At 36.6% G+C, this 16,989-nt stretch overlaps 1 protein-coding gene across 2 annotated transcripts in view; it reads right to left on the bottom strand.

Moving 5' to 3' along the window:
• tesmin (testis expressed metallothionein like protein) overlaps window positions 1-16,989 on the bottom strand; it is a 169,797-nt gene that overhangs the window by 106,749 nt on the left and 46,059 nt on the right. The window lies entirely within an intron of this gene.

Consider the following 16,989-nt stretch of genomic DNA (forward strand, 5'->3'; position numbering starts at 1 on the left):
ATAACAAAAATCTAGCATCTTTTTAAAAATTTTTCATAAAAGACAGGAGGACAAAATCCTTGGCACATCCCATCTTGAATGCTATATTCACTTCTAGGCCTTGCACCTCTGAGTTTCATACCTACAGGTTGCTTAGGTAACTCCATTCTGTTTTGTGCAGGTTGGAATTGCATCCATGTGCGTTAAGATCTGGTGTGTCACTGTACTTTTGAACTAATGTCCTTGAAGTACGTAATTTTGATGTCATGTTCTTTACATGTTGATACCTCTCAGGCTTAAGTTAAGATCATTCTGCTTCTTCAAAAAGGGCTGCACAGATTCTGGTCACTGCCGTTTGGGCCAGTGACAACCATGTTTAATCTTTGCAGATTGCTGGTGCTGGATACGGACTTGATTGAGAAAAAGTTAAGAATGAACTTCTTAAAACTCTGAATCAGAGTGTTATCCACAGGGTCCGTGGAAAGAGTTATATTGCCAATCCTCTTCTTGATGTCTTGAGGCTTCATTAATGTCCTGAACAAACACCATTAGTAAGTTCATCAGAGTGTAGTCTTTGTTTATTTACATGAGTTGTAAACATCTCAGACTGTGCTGTCTTTACGACAGTTATTTAGTTTATAATATTTTCGCTTAGTAATTCATTCGATAGTATTTTCTAGTTAGAATTAGAAGTGTTTAAAGTATATTCATTGCATGTAAAATATATCGGCATGCGATGACGTCACATCCGGTTTCGCCGCGTCTTGTGGGAAAGTACCGGTTTGAAATTAACGCGGGGGTGGGGGCTCACCACGAGGCACACCTGAGCAGAAGTTGTTTTGCAGGCATGAGAAATCACAGTGAGAGCAACGCTGTAAGTTAATAGAAAATCGATATATTGAACTAAGATGTTAATGCCGATCCTGTTAGAAGTAACGACGGTCGATAATGTTTATGCTTTCGTTAGTTAAAGAGTTGCGAATAGTTTGCATGGAAGTGTATTTAAAGTAGTCAATGGAGCAGGTAAACTCTGCCTGTATACTGCACCTTAGTGTAATGTTGTTATAGTCACCTTTACAAATATTTACAATTGAAATGTGATATTAAGGATGGAACAAATACTGTATCAATCTTGTATTGTTTTATCAACAGTTTTCACCATATGTTAATGTGAAGAGTGAACAGTAAACGGTTAATCTTACTGCGATCTGGTTCTTATTGACTGTGGTTTATCTCGACGTTTAATTCGGCGTTTCGTTACACGCGAAGGAGAACGTTACACAGACATTTTCAATATCAATATCATGCATAGGCATGACATTTATAATTCCAAACTAAATTTTAAAGATTGAACTCAGCAGGCCAGGCAGCATCTGTGGAAAAGAGTAAACAGTCAATATTTCAGACCAGGAACCTTCATCAAGACCTGCTGAAGGGTTTTGGCCCAAAACATCAATTGTTTACTCTTTTCATTAAATGCTGCCTGGCCTGCTGAGTTCCTCTAGTATTTTATGTGTATTACTTTGAATTCCAGAATCTGCGGATTTTCTCATTTTTAAAGATTGAAGCTTGAGATGTTGATCATTGAACTCCTTAAGAGTTTCACTTTGTCGTTTTTAAAATCAATGAAGATTCCTTCATCATTCCCTTGATTTCCTACTGCCAGCGGATTTTTTTTTTGTGATGTCTACCTCTCCTCATCTCAGTCTGAACTGGCCAAATCCTTTTTCTCAAACAAGGCAGCACTGGGTATCTTCCAGTCACAGTCAAAAGTGAATTTTGAGTTGACAGGATGATGGTCAGAAGGCTTATTGTCTCACTTCAACTATTTCATTCAAGAGGACCCATAAGAATCCACTAGAAGTTTGAGAAGAAGCATTTACAGAATCAGGGAGAAAAAACATTATTACAGAGAAAATTTGAACTTGGAAATCCACTGATCTCACAAATGAAAACTAAGGAATAAATGGCTGTTGTTGTTTTGTTGCTTGTGTTGTTCTGCTGAACTTTGTAGGCAAGCTATTTGGTGCAGAATGCGCGGCGACACTCACGGACTGTCCCCTGTACAGCCTTGGGTTGTGTTAACTCGAATGATATATTTCACTGTGTACTTGGAAGTACATGAAATAAATAAATAAATCTGAATCGGAATTCCAATTTATTGTGTCGTTAATTATAAACTAGAAAATAATACTGAGTAATAGTGAACATTAGTTGAAGGCAAAAGCTGGAGAAGGGGAAGCAAAAAGACTGGGTGAAGCAAAATTAAGTTCTGAAAATGGGCAAATTGTTACATTGTCACCCATGTGGAACTCATCATTTCATCAACTTCTCTACCAATTTCCATCCACCCTCAATTGGTCCATCGATGACACCCCTTTTCCCTTTCTTGCTCTCTCTGTTTCTATCTCAAGAGACTGATTTAATCACCCATATCATCTTATATTTAATCACCTTATGACTCTACAACCCCTTTGAAAGAATAGGATAGGAAGAGTCCGGAACAGATCATACCTATTCCCATCCAATGATGCTATTCCGTGCTCGCTGTCCTTCTTTCTCCTCTGCATCTGTTCTAAGGTTTTCCATCCCAGATGTCTGCTTTTTACCAGCTATAACCCTCATCTTGTCCTCACCTATCACCCCACGAGCCTCCACATCCAACATATCATTCTACGCAACTTCCGCCATCTCCAATGGGATCCCACCATCAGAAACATCTTCTCCTCCCCTCTCCACAGGGATTTCTCTCTCCTTAGCTCCCTTCCCACTGATCCCCTCCAGGTATCTTTCCTGCAACCACACTAAATGTTAAATCTGCCCCGACACTTCCTTCCTCCCACCATTCATAGCCTATGCAGACTGGAGGAAATGACATCATTGAACACCTTCATTCTTTAGGCTTATCTAAATATTCTTTATTGTTGCCAAACAATTGATACTAGGGCATACAATCATCACAGTAATATTCCATTCTGTACTTCACGCTCCCTGGAGTACAAATCGATAGTAAATATAATAAAAATTTAAATTATAAATCATAAACAGAATATAGAAAAGGGAAAGTAAAGTAGTGCAAAGAAAACCCGAGAGTCAGGTCCGGTTATTTGGAAGGTACGGCCCAGATCTGGGTGAGGATCACTTCAGCAGTCGTATCACAGTTGGAAAGAAACTGTTCCCAAATCTGACCATATGAGTCTTCAAGCTCCTGTACCTTCTCCCAGAGGGAAGAGGGACAAAAAGTGTGTTGGCTGATTATCTTGGCAGCACTGCTCCAACAGCGTGCGGTGTAAAGTGAGTCCAAGGATGGAAGATTGGTTTGTGTGATGTGCTGGGCTATGTTCACCATCTTCTGCAGCTTCTTCCGGTCTTGGACTGGACAACTTCCATACCAGGTTGTGATGCACCCTAGAAGAATGCTTTCTACAGTGCATCTATAAAAATTAGTGAGGGTTTTAGGGGACACACCAAATTTCTTCAGCTTTCTCAGGAAGTAAAGGCACTGGTGGGCCTTATTGGCAGTGGACTCTGCTTGGTTAGACCAAGTCAGGTCATTTGTGATATTGATCCCGAGGAACTTAGAACTTTTGACCTGTTCCACCTGCAACACCACTGATGTAAATGGGGTTGTGCGGTCCACTACTCCTTCTGAAGTCAACAACCATTCCATCTACTGTTTCTGCTAGGATCCCTCTAACAGCCAACCATTTTAATTCTACTTCCTATTCCCGCATTAACGTCTGTCTGCAACCTGCTGTACTGCCAAGTTGAGGCTAGATGTAGATTAAAGGAAGAAACACCTCATATTCTGCTTAATCTCCAATGTGACAGCAGGAACACCAGTTTGTTTATTTTCAGTAACCTCTCCCCTTTGTCTCTCCTCCCCACCCTTCTTTCCTTTATCCCACCAGCCCCATTACCCCTTCTTTTTCCCCTCGTCTACCCTCTTGATCTGGTCATTACATACACATTCTTCCTTCCTCTGGTTCTGCTCTTCTCTTCCTTCCCCTTATTCCATGGTTTACTATTTTCTCCTGTCATATTCCATCTTATTCAGCCCCTTGTAACTTCCACCTATCACCTCCTACCATCTTATATCATTCTCACTCTTCCCTTCCCTCACCTGTCTATCTTCCCACAATCACCTGGATCCACTTATCAACAGCCAGCTCTTGCTCTGCCCCTGCCCCACCCTTTTCTTACTGGATTCTCCCCTCATTTTCCAGTCCTGTTGAATGGTTTTCACCTGAAACATTGACAATTTCCCTCCTTAGGTCTGCCTGACCTAGAGGTTCTCCAGCATTTTGTGTGTTGTTCCAAATTTCCAGCATCTGCAGTCATTTTTGTTCCGACAGTTTTACATTGTGATATCAGCATGTAATCCTTCTTAGCCATACAAGAACACAATGTACATGCGTTGCATGGAAAGCCCAGTAACTAGCTGGAAAATTGGTTCCCCCATACAAAATCTGTACAATTGCTTGTGAGATACGTTTGCATTCAATTTAGAGCTCAGAGTAAGTGAACAATTCTCACTAATGACTACAAAACCCTGAAGTGTAATCTGTCAGGTGACTGCAACAAATAATGCCCCAGGATCATCCAGCACAAGTTTCCTCAGAACCATTCTTTGGAGATTGGGTGCCAAGGTCAGGAAAATTAATCTTGTAACTATAATACAATCTGATGGCTGAATTCCCAGTTTTCTTTCCAGCATGTCTGGATGTGTAATACAGGGAATGGTCAGCAGCTAACATTAAGACTGTATTCAATATGTTTAACGAGGTTTGCAAGAGATCACAATTATCAAATTGATCACCAGGACTGCTGAAATTCCTTCTCAGGGTAGTGGCAATATAGAGCAGCGTGACTCTGTGGAGCATCCATCTGCTATGCTCTAACAGGATGACAGTATTTGTGATCCTACAATGGATTCTGCCAGTGCCCGTTCACCAGACACATTGATGAGCAAGAGAACAGCCACTAGACAAAAGGGCAAGTCTGATCAGGAAATGTCTGCATGCAACTCAGTAGGATTTGATTTGATTTCAGAAAGTTTACAGTCGGCCCTCCTTATCCACGAGGGATTGGTTCTGGGACCCCTCGCAGATACCAAAAAAAAAAGCAGATGCTCAAGTTCCTTATATAACCTGGCTCAGTGTGGTGGTCTTTAGGACCCGGCGGAGCTCTGAATCCACAGTGTTTCTGTTCATGAAAATAATCATGATCACGATTGAAAATAAAGTGGAAATAATAAAGCGATCGGAAAGAGGTGAAATACCATCAGTCATTGGAAAAGTGTTAGGCTACAGTCAGTCAACGATCGGAACAATTTTAAAGGATAAAGTGAGAAAGGCCCTGCCCCGATGAAATCCACAATTATTATTAAGCAATGCATTAGTTTAATCATTGAAATACATACGTTTCTTAAGTGTTTTATATGCATAGAAAGGTAAAATATATACTATATACTAAGACAAACGTTTGACTGACGCTAAATAATACCCGATATACCTGTTGCAACTTACTAAGAGAATTTCCATTTTTTCGATCCCAATCCATGATAACCTACGCACATCCTCTCATATACTTTAAATCATCTCTACATTACTTATAATACCTAATACAATGTAAATAGTTGTTATACTGCATTGTTTAGGGAATAATGACAAGAAAAAAAGTCTGTACATGCTCAAACAACAAGTGCTGGAAGAGCACTTCAGGGTTTTCTCGATTCACAGTTTGTTGAATTCGCGCATGCGGAACTCACGAAAAAGGAGGGCTGACTGTATTTTGTATTGAACAAAATTAAGCAGGGAATAATACTCATGGAGCTGAATTAGTGAATGTGGGAGAAGAAACAGATAGGTTGCAGTAATAGCAGTATTTACAGCAAGCGCATACTTCTGTGATTTGGATATTTTACTAGATGCCCATTTTTATATTGATAATATTTCTGGTTCTGTGCTCACTCCAAAAGTTTAAAGCACATGGTAGTCTAATTTCTCATTAACACCTCTATTTTGTTTAGTGCAAATTATTACTAAATTAGTAAGTCACTGTAATTTATGTGTACCAGCTGATCTGGTACATCAATCTGGATTATCATCAATTTTGTCTGCACATTTACAAAAAATATTTTTCTCCTATATTGAAACTGCAGACATTAACTTTAACAATTGAGACAATTTTACACAACCTACAGAGCCAAGGATACCACCAAAACGATGTTTCCTCACATAGCATTGATGAAGCATAAGACATGGTTCCTCAAATTGCAAATATAACTTCACCACCTTATAGTTCTGTATATCCATGACACTTAAAATATTATGAGTGAGTGGATGTGCCCTTGTGTTCTTAGATTCAGACTCAAGGCAATAAGCCAGATCAAGCTCCCAACATTTTTACTAATAGCTTTCATAGAAAGTACATGTTCCAACACGTCTCAAACCATTAAAGTCCTTCTGGAGGAAGTCCTCCAATATTTCCAGAATGTAGTCTTGAAGGAAACCACCAGGAGGTGGCATTCTCATGGACTTGTCCTTTCCAATAGTAAAGGTTGACAGTTTGGGAGGTTCCATCACAAGTTGATGACATGCATCGATAGAAGGTACAGACTACAGCCACATTAGACAGAATGGGAGGTTTGGGATAGTGATTCAATGCTAGTCAAGCAGGCTGTTTGTTCCTGGTTGGAGTTGTGCTGCTGGAGTGCTGTTGGAGCTCTATTCACTAAGCAAGAAGAGAATATTCTTACTTAACCTCTGGAATTCAGCCCTTTTAACCACAATTCATCAAGGTTATAATGAGGAATGGTATTGAGAGGTCCTGGGATAACTTAAACAGCAAATAGTTGATTTATGAGCTTTTATCATTTTATGGTATTAGGCAAAAACTTCTATTATTTCTCTATTGACTGGGAGAAGCCCGGAGTGCTAAGAGGTTGTATCCTCCTACTATGGGAATTCTGACAATTTCTTAGTTCACCAAGTAAATGCTCCTGTTGTAGAAATGCCACTTCTGTGGACACTAAAGTGATCACATTTATAGAGGTGGAATGAAAATGCATTCAAACAGAGTTTTCCTCCTACTTATTCTCTCACAGCTTGGCATAACCTAATCTATTCAGTACTGACGCTGCCAAGCTATTCTTGGCCATGTACAATGAAATCTGTCATCAGAGTTTCTTACAGGTATAGCTCAACATGGAGAGGCAATAATTGAACAGATAAGGCAGGATAGTGAAGTAACAGGCAGAAGGTTTCCATGCCAATTATTGTGGACAGTCTGCATTACCCTGGCAGATCTTTTCTTTTTCAATCTTTTTATTATTATTATTATTAATATCAACAAAATAAAATTGATACCTAGATAATGGGATTACAAACATACACATTACAATTGAACATGAAAGAATACATAAGCAATAGTTACAGTATAAATGAGTATTCCCAAATCATGGACGATACAAGTAACAAATAAACAAGGCAAACCTAGGTATATCATAATATATATTAAAAAAACAGAAAGAAAAAGAAAAAAATTATGCAAAAAAACCTAATCTAATAATCTAATAACTAATAAGGACAAAAAATGAAAGAAGAAAATGGAAAAAAAGGGCTGTTTATAATATCTCACAGAAATACAAAATCATCAGGTCGTCAACTCCGATCCTCTCAACATTTATAAAATTGAAAATGGAAAAACAAATAGGCTTGGAACAGGGTCATATTACATCATATGAAAATATTGAATAAATGGTCTCCATATCTTTTCAAATTTAATAGAAGTATCAAATACAACACTTCTAATATTTTCTAAATTTAAACATAACATAGTTTGAGAAAACCAATTAAATACAGTAGGAGGATTAATTTCTTTCCAATTCAACAAAATAGATCTTCCAGCCATTAATGTAAGAAATGCAATCATTCGACAAGCAGAAGAGGATAAATGGAGTGAGTCCATCATTGGTAATCCAAAAATTGCAGCAATAGGATGAGGTTGTAAATCAATGTTCAATACCGTAGAAATAATATCAAAAATGTCTTTCCAGTATTTTTTCAAAAGCAGACACGACCAGAACATGAGTTAAAGATGCTATCTCAGAATGACATCTGTCACAAATAGGATTTATATAGGAATAAAAATGAGCCAATTTATCCTTGGACATATGAGCCCTATGCACAACCTTAAACTGTATTAATGAATGTTTAGCAAACATACACATTTCAACTGAACATGAAAGAATACATAAGCAATAGTTACAGTATAAATGAGTATTCCCAAATCATGGACGATACAAGTAACAAATAAACAAGGCAAACCTAGGTATATCATAATATATATAAAAAAAACAGAAAGAAAAAGAAAAAAATTATGCAAAAAAACCTAATCTAATAATCTAATAACTAATAAGGAAAAAAAATGAAAAAAGAAAATGGAAAAAAAGGGCTGTTTATGATATCTCACAGAAATACAAAATCATCAGGTCGTCAACTCCGATCCTCTCAACATTTATAAAATTGAAACTGGAAAAACAAATAGGCTAATAACTAATTGAAGAATTTTATCCCAATTCTCAATAGGGATAGTAAGGTTAAGTTTTCTTTCCCAATCATTTTTAATCTTATAGAAGGGCTCTGAACGAATCTTCATAATTATATTGTAAAGTTTTGATATTAGCCCTTTCTGAGAAGGATTTAGTTCAAACAAATTCTCCAAAATACCTGAAGACACAAAATTTGGAAAAGTAGGAACTACAGTATTTAAGAAATTCCTAATCTGTAAAAATCTAAAAAAAATGAAATCTAGGCAAATTATATTTATTAGATAATTGTTCAAAAGACATAAAACAATTATCCAAAAATAAATCGGAAAATCGTAGTAATCCTTTAGTCTTCCAAGCTGAATAAGCTTGGTCTATAATAGAAGGATAAAAAAAGCAATTGGATACAATAGGAATATTTAAAACAAACTGAGTCAACCCAAAAAATTTCCGAAATTGAAACCATATACGTAAAGTATGTTTAACTATCGGGTTGTCAATTCGTTTCGACAACTTAGAAAGAGCAAAGGGAAGAGAAGTCCCTAAAATAGAACCCAATGCAAATCCTTGTACAGATTTAATTTCCAGGTTCACCCAATGAGGGCTAAAAGATAAATCCCAATGCTTTAACCAACATATCAAATATCGGATATTAACTGCCCAATAATAAAATCTAAAATTAGGCAATGCCAATCCACCTTCCTTCCTTGCCTTCTGTAAATATTTTTTACCTAATCTAGGATTTTTATTCTGCCATATATATGAGGAAATTTCTGAATCAACATTAGCAAAAAAAGATTTCGGAATGAAAATTGGTACCACTTGAAATATATATAAAAACTTGGGTAAAATAACCATCTTAATAGCATTAATCCGACCTATCAGAGATAAAGATACTGGTGACCATTTAGTAAACAAACATTTAATCTGATCGATTAAGGGTAAAAAATTAACCTTAAATAAGTCCTTATAGTTTTTTGTGATTTTAATCCCTAACAAAAGAGTCATTAACTAATTTAAAAGGTAAATTTCCAAAAATTGGAACCTGTCTATTTAAAGGAAACAATTCACTCTTATTAAGATTTAATTTATACCCGGAAAAATTACTAAATTGAGCCAACAATGATATAACTGCAGGAATGGATTTCTCAGGATCAGAAATAAATAATAATAAATCATCTGCATATAATGATAGCTTATGTATATCTGTCCCACGATTAATGCCAAAAATGTTCTGTGATTCTCTGATAGCAATTGCCAAGGGTTCTAAAGCAATATCAAATAATAATGGACTAAGAGGACAGCCTTGTCTAGTACCCTGAAATAAACAAAAAAAGGGAGATCTTTGATTGTTAGTAAGCACCGAGGCTACTGGAGTATGATATATCAGTTTAATCCAGGAAATGAATGTCGGACTAAAATTAAACTTCTCAAGTACAGTAAATAAGTATGGCCATTCAACTCTATCAAATGCTTTCTCCGCATCTAGTGAAATGACACATTCTGAAGCGCGATGTGAAGGAGTATAAACAATATTCAATAATCTCCTAACATTGAAAAAATAGCGATTTTTAATAAAACCAGTTTGATCTCTATGCTGATGACTTATTACTCTTTCTCTCAAATCCGTCTACATCCTTACCTCTAATGTTTTCACTTCTTGACCAGTTTAGCCAGATCTCTGGCTATAAACTTAATTTACATAAAAGTGAACTTCTCCCAATTAATAAAGAAGCACAAGAACTAACATTTCATGATCTCCCTTTTAAAGTAGTCCATAATCAATTTACTTATCTTGGAATTACAGTCACAAGGAAGTTTAAAGATCTCTTTCGTGAAAACTTTGCCAATCTTTCATATGCTATAAAACAGAGTCTGGTACAATGGTCACCTCTATCTATGTCTTTGGTAGGTTGTATTAATGTTGTTAAAATGTATGTTCTCCCCAAATTTTTATACCTATTTCAATCTATCCCAATTTTTATTCCTAAATCTTTTTTTGATTCCTTAGACTCTATTATTTTGTCATATCTGTGGCAGAATAAGCACTCTAGAATTAATAAAATCCATCTCCAAAAATCTAAAAAAAAGGGTGGCATGGCTTTACCTAACTTTCGTTTATATTATTGGGCAGCTAATATACGTTGTGCTACCTTCTGGTCTTTCTTCCATGGCCAACCCGAGTGCCCTAACTGGGTGGCGATGGAGCTGAGCTCCACTAAAGAATTATCCATCTCTGCACTTCTTGGCTCTGCACTCCCTAGTAGTCTGCCCAGATCAATAGCTAATCCTCTTGTCAGACACACTTTGCGTATATGGGCTCAGATCAGGAAATGCTATTGTTTCCAGGGGTTTTCCGTTTCCAGCCCTATTGCTCATAATCACCTTTTTTTTACCTACTACATACGATTCAGCATTCCAGGTTTAGTATAGGAAGGGCATTAGACACTTTGAAGATCTTTTCATTGATAATCGCTTCGCTTCTTTTCAGCAGCTCTCTGTTAAGTTCAATCTGCCCAATGCTCATTTTTTCAGATATCTCCAAATCCAACACTTTATTGCTCCTTTAATTCCTAACTTTCCTGAAATGCCTGTGAAAAATTATATGGACCTATTTCTTTCCATGAATCCACTAGGTAAAGGCTTAATATCAATCATCCGAGATAAACTAGCAGCCTTACGACGGGCCCCCATGGATAAAATCAAAATGGCCTGGGAGCAGGATTTAAATATCTCCTTATCTGAGGAGAGCTGGGATTCAGTTCTCAAATCGGTTAACTCAACCTCTCTTTGTGCTCACCACTGCTGTTTACAGTTTAAGATTGTTCATAGAGCCCATTTGTCCAAATCTAAACTATCTCGATTCTACCCTAGCGTTAGTCCGCTCTGTGATAAATGCAAGAGGGGCGTGGCCTCTCTCATCCTTATGTACTGGTTCTGTCCTAGCTTGGAGAAATTCTGGAAAGATGTCTTTACTACATTATCATGTATTCTGAATCAACACCTAGAACCAAACCCCTTAATTGCTCTGTTCAGTTTTTGGGGCGAGACAGATTTATGTCTGGGTCCGACCAAATGCCGAATATTATCCTTTGCCTCTCTCCTGGCTAGACGCTTGATCTTCCTTAGATGGAGAGATGTTGCCCTGCCCACTCATGCTCAATGGCTTAACAACATCATGGCCTGCTTGGACCTTGAAAAAATTCATTATTCAGTTCTCAATTTGGATCTAAAGTTCCATAAGGTCTGGGGACCTTTTATTGAGTACTTTCATAACCTTCCTCTTGACTAGGGGTTTTTTTTCTTTTCGGTCCCTTGCTTTCAGCTCCTTTTTTTTTCCTGGTAGTAGGCATTATTATCCTCTGTTGCTGAGTGTATTCACAGTCTGGGAGTTTGGCTGTCCTGACTTATACTCTCTATATTGTGTTGTGGTTGGTCTGGAGTTGCTGTTGTTTTTTCTTGTGTTGTGGGGATTGGGGAGGACACTAAGCTTACTTGTCTTTAACTCAGGTGCTTTTTTTTTGCTAAATTCTCTTCCTTTGTAGTATATTGTTATTGTATGCTTAATTTTGCACTGTTTTAATGTTCCTCATTGGGATTTGGGGTTTTTAATTTGTAAAATGTTTTGAAAAACTAATTAAAAAAAATGAAAAAAAAACCAGTTTGATTTGAAATAATTTGGGGTAATACCTTCTCCAGCCCCGATGCCAGTAACTTGGAAAAGATCTTGGAATCTACATTCAATAAAGATATTGGTCTAAAGGATGCACAGTCAGTAGGGTCTTTATCTTTCTTCAATATTAAAGAAATGGAAGCTCTATGAAAAGATTGTGGCAGATAGCTTCTTCAAAATCCCTGCATAACCAAGGAAAAAGAGTAGCAGAAAAGCATTTAAAAAATTCTACTGTATACCCACCTGGACCTGGTGCTTTCCCAGAATTCATAGAGGAAATAATCCCTTTAATTTCTGCATCCGTAATAGGAGTTTCTAATATTGAAAAATCATCTGAAGATAATTTTGGAAAATTCAATTTCCCAAGAAAATCACACATGGTATTATAATCATGAGGGAATTCAGAATGATACAGGGAGGTATAAAAATCTTGAAATGATTTGTTTATCTCATCATGGTTAACTGTCAGATCCCCATTCTGCTGACAAATCTTAGTAATTTGACGTTTAACCAAAGCATTCTTCAATTGACTAGCTACCAATTTACCCGATTTATCACTATGTATATAAAAATCAGATCTGGTTTTCATTAATTGATTTTCAATCGAAGATATAAGTAATAAACTATGTTCCATTTGAAGTTCAACTCTTTGTTTGTAAAGCTCCTTACTAGGAGTAGTCGAATATTTCTTGTCAATCTCTTTAATTTTATCAACCAATAAAAGAGTTTCCTTCTTAATGCATTTTCTCAAACCAACAGAGTAGGAGATAATCTGTCCACGTACATATGCTTTAAAAATGTCCCAAAGTGTTCCGCAAGAAATATCATCCGTGGAATTAGTTGAAAAGAAGAAATTGATCTGTTCCTTCATAAATTTAATAAATTCCGGATCTTGCAGTAAGGTAGAATCAAATCACCATTGTCTAGCACTAGAAGCTGTATCCATAAATTTAACAGAAAGTTTTAAAGGAGCATGGTCAGAGATGGCTATAATATCGTAATTACAACCAATTACCGATGGAATAAAACAAGAGTCAATAAAAAATAATCAATTCTCAAGTAGGAATGATAAACATGGGAGAAAAATGAAAACTCTTTGTCCTTAGAATGCCAAAATCTCCAAATATCAAAAATTCCATTATCAGTCAAAAAAGAGTTAATATAAGCGGCCGACTTATTAGGTAAAGTCTGAGTAGATATAGATTTGTGCAACAAAGGATTTAAACAACAATTAAAGTCACCACCCATTATTAACTGATATTCACTTAGATTAGGTAGAGAAGTAAATAAGGACTTTAAAAAATCAGGATAATCCACATTTGGAGCATAAACATTAACCATGGCACCCTTTTTGTTAAAAAGCCAGTAATTAACAAAAATCTACCATTCAGATCCGAAAAGATATTGTGTTGGACAAATGCAATAGAGGAGTCAATAAAAATTGAAACTCCCTTTACTTTAGCATTCGAATTCGAATGGTACTGTTGACCCCTCCAAAACCTAAAAAATCAATAATTATCCTCTTTCCTCACGAGTTTCTTGTACAAAAATAATATGAGCATTAAGTCTTTGGAATACTTTGAAAATATTTTTCCATTTAATCAGATGGTTTAAGCCATTAGTATTCCAAGAGACAAAATTAATGGTCTGAGCCATATTTCTGAAATCAACCCTTTGGTATATAAAGGGTTAACCAAATTATGAACTCATGCACCCGGAAGAGGAACAAAAATAAGGGGCGGACCCAGAAGTGACAACATTGTGGAGATTTTAGTAGTTTAAAATCAGCCCAAATGAAGAAACTAAAAAAAACTGGTGTAAAGAACATAAGATTTAGAAAAAGACCCCCCACCCCCCCATCCAAGAGGAGAAAAGACCTCGCCAGCCAGGAAAAGGCTGGGAAAAAGGAGAAATTAAACTAAATCTACCCCCATATCAGCCAAAGGCAACTCCGTATATAAAGGATAAAAAAGATCCACCCAAACTCTGAAGGAATAATAATCACTATACAAAAAAAACTTTTTAGTATAATTGGTAGTAAAAAAAACAAAAAGAATATAATCACTAGTAACTTATAAATCGGGTTAAAACCCAAACAAACCAAAAAAAATTTAAACTGTGATAAGAAATGCATTATAGGAAGAAGACGAGAGAAAAAAATGGCGAAATAAAAAAAAGCCAAAAATATATTAGAGAAGAAACCGCCATCTTAGTAAAAAAAATTCACCTTTGAAGGATTAATAAAAATGACCAAAGCTAAAGTACAGTGATTGAAGTAAGTAAAATAAAAAGATTAGTACATCAAAAAAAAAACTTTTTTAACTGGAGTATATAGAGTAAACCTACACCAATAGCCAGAAACAAAATCTGGTTTTGGAAACAAAAACCATCTTGCAACGATCAAAATCACTCATTTATTAGAGATGAGAATCCATAGCAGTAGGGAAGTTCTCATTCAAAAAGCTTCTCGCTTCAGATGTAGAAAAGAAAACACGCCGTGATGCATTGGGAGGCGATATCCTGAGCTTCACAGGGTATAAGAGCGCAGGTTTTAGATTTTTCTCATAACATTCGGACATCAGAGGTTTAAAAAGAAGCCTTGCCTTCATTACTTCTGGACTAAAATCTTCCACTAATCGAAAATTGAATTCTTGAAATTTGACCATCCCTACACGCCGAGCCACACGAATAAGTTGCTCTTTAACATGCACATAATGAAATCGGACAATTATAACCGGTGGCTTAGCTGAAACACTTGGTGTTCGACGCATAATTCTGTGAGCGCGATCAAGTAACGGAGGACTGTCTGGGAATACAGAAGGGAACGCATCCTTTAAAAGTTGAGCAAAGTACTTTGAGGGGTCCCCTTGTTCAATACCTTCCAGGAGACCAAGTATGCGTAAGTTCTGTCTTCTGGACCGATTCTCAAAGTCAACACTCTTGGCTTTAAGTGTTTCCACCTGTTTAATTGTCAAAAGTAATTTCTGCTCCAGTTTTTCAATTATCAAGTCTCGCTTCCGAGCGTCCTCTTGCAAAATTGCGATTAGAACTTGCTGTTGGTTAACTACTGAATCCATCTTATCCATATAATCTTGAAAAGCCTTTATATCTTGTTTGAAAATTTGTCATTGTTCTTCAAATTTTTCATTTAAAACCTCCAATAATATTTCATAAGTCAATTCAGTGCGCTTAGGATCGGTCTTTGTCTTCTTCCCATTCCCGTTAGGATCTTTCCCAGGTTCTCGCCCTTTAGATCTAAGAGCCATTTCTGTATTCATTTCTTCAAAATTCACAATAAACTCTTAAAGGTAAGTCCAAAAAAGTAGCAAGAATCTTGTGGTGTAGGTAAAAGTAAGTTTAATAAGGGTGATCATAGGTTAAAAAAAGTAAAGGTCCTGGAGCGAATCTAAAACAATGCTCACTCCATGAGTGTCTCCTGCTGACTCCGCCCTGGCAGATCTGAATTTACCCAAGAATGTTAATGGGGGAATCTGTAAATTTGGTTAGACACTAGAATTTTGCAGTAACTATGATCTTGTCAGGCTATTACTTGCCAGCTCTCCCAAACTACGTGTGTTCCAAAACTTCACATGGAGATTTTATTGGGAAGAGTGAATCTTTGTCACGTCTCAATCTGGTGGCTAATGTGATGCTGAGTGGTCCATATTCTAATCCTTATTTGTCATTATAATTGAGGTGTACCAATATTATAGGCCATGTCAGAGAGGAGTTAAAAATCAGGCCCAATGCTTTGGATCTGGAGTCTTTTAGCATTAGAACAATAAATCACCTTCTCTACAATAAATTTATGAACCATGTCAATCATAATTGCAAGTTTACCAATAGATATAAATTCATTATTCCAGATTACTTAACTAAATGAATTAAAATTCCCTAGCTTCTGTTACCACATTTCCCAATGATCAGTTCAAGTCTCTGGATTACTCACTGAGGAACGTAACCACACTGTTTATTTAGTGTCATACATTTTGGTATGACAAAGACGACTAATGCAAATGCATAATTCAGCAAATGCTGGCAATCCAAATAAACTGCACCACAAAAAAAAAGACTGGATGCAGATGACATTCTGATTAAGAACCATAGATCTGCAATATTTCTTAGATGCAATTTGTTCTGCAATTTCCAAAAATAACTGGTTTCCTCAAAGTTTAAGGAGCAATGACCCTTATTAAGAAATCACTGACACTTTACACAGCAAGAATTGCCAGTCTAACTAATCATATTATGACTAACAGCAAGAAATTATCCATGATCATGCTAAATAAACTAAAAATCTCAAGTTCAGCCTCCCAGCTACATTTTCAGTAAACAGTTAAGTGGTAGGACGCAACATAGGGAAACTCTATACCAGTTCCTTTCATGGCTCATGGTTTTACCTGAGACCCCTACTTCACATGCCCGAAACGTCGACAGTGCTTCTCCTTATAGATGCTGCCTGACCTGCTATGTTCCACCAGCATTTTTGTATGTGTTTCTTGGATAACAGGAAAACTTGTCGACTGATTATGAATAATACTTGTCCATTAGGTTAAAACATCCTGTTCATTACAGTTTCATCTGCTTATTTCCCCTCCTATCAGGCAAACTTCTTTGTATCTCACTAAACACTAATGCTGGAGGAACTCAGCAAGTCAGGCAACACCCACAGAGGTTAAGAAAAAAATTTAATGTTTTGGGCCAACAGCCTTCATCAAGACTGACCATCAATGTCCTAATGAAGCCTGGTACACGGACTGTTTCTTTCCCTGCTTTAATGCTACCT

The sequence above is a fragment of the Hypanus sabinus genome, chromosome 7, assembly GCF_030144855.1.
Source record: "Hypanus sabinus isolate sHypSab1 chromosome 7, sHypSab1.hap1, whole genome shotgun sequence".
Taxonomy (NCBI): domain Eukaryota; kingdom Metazoa; phylum Chordata; class Chondrichthyes; order Myliobatiformes; family Dasyatidae; genus Hypanus; species Hypanus sabinus.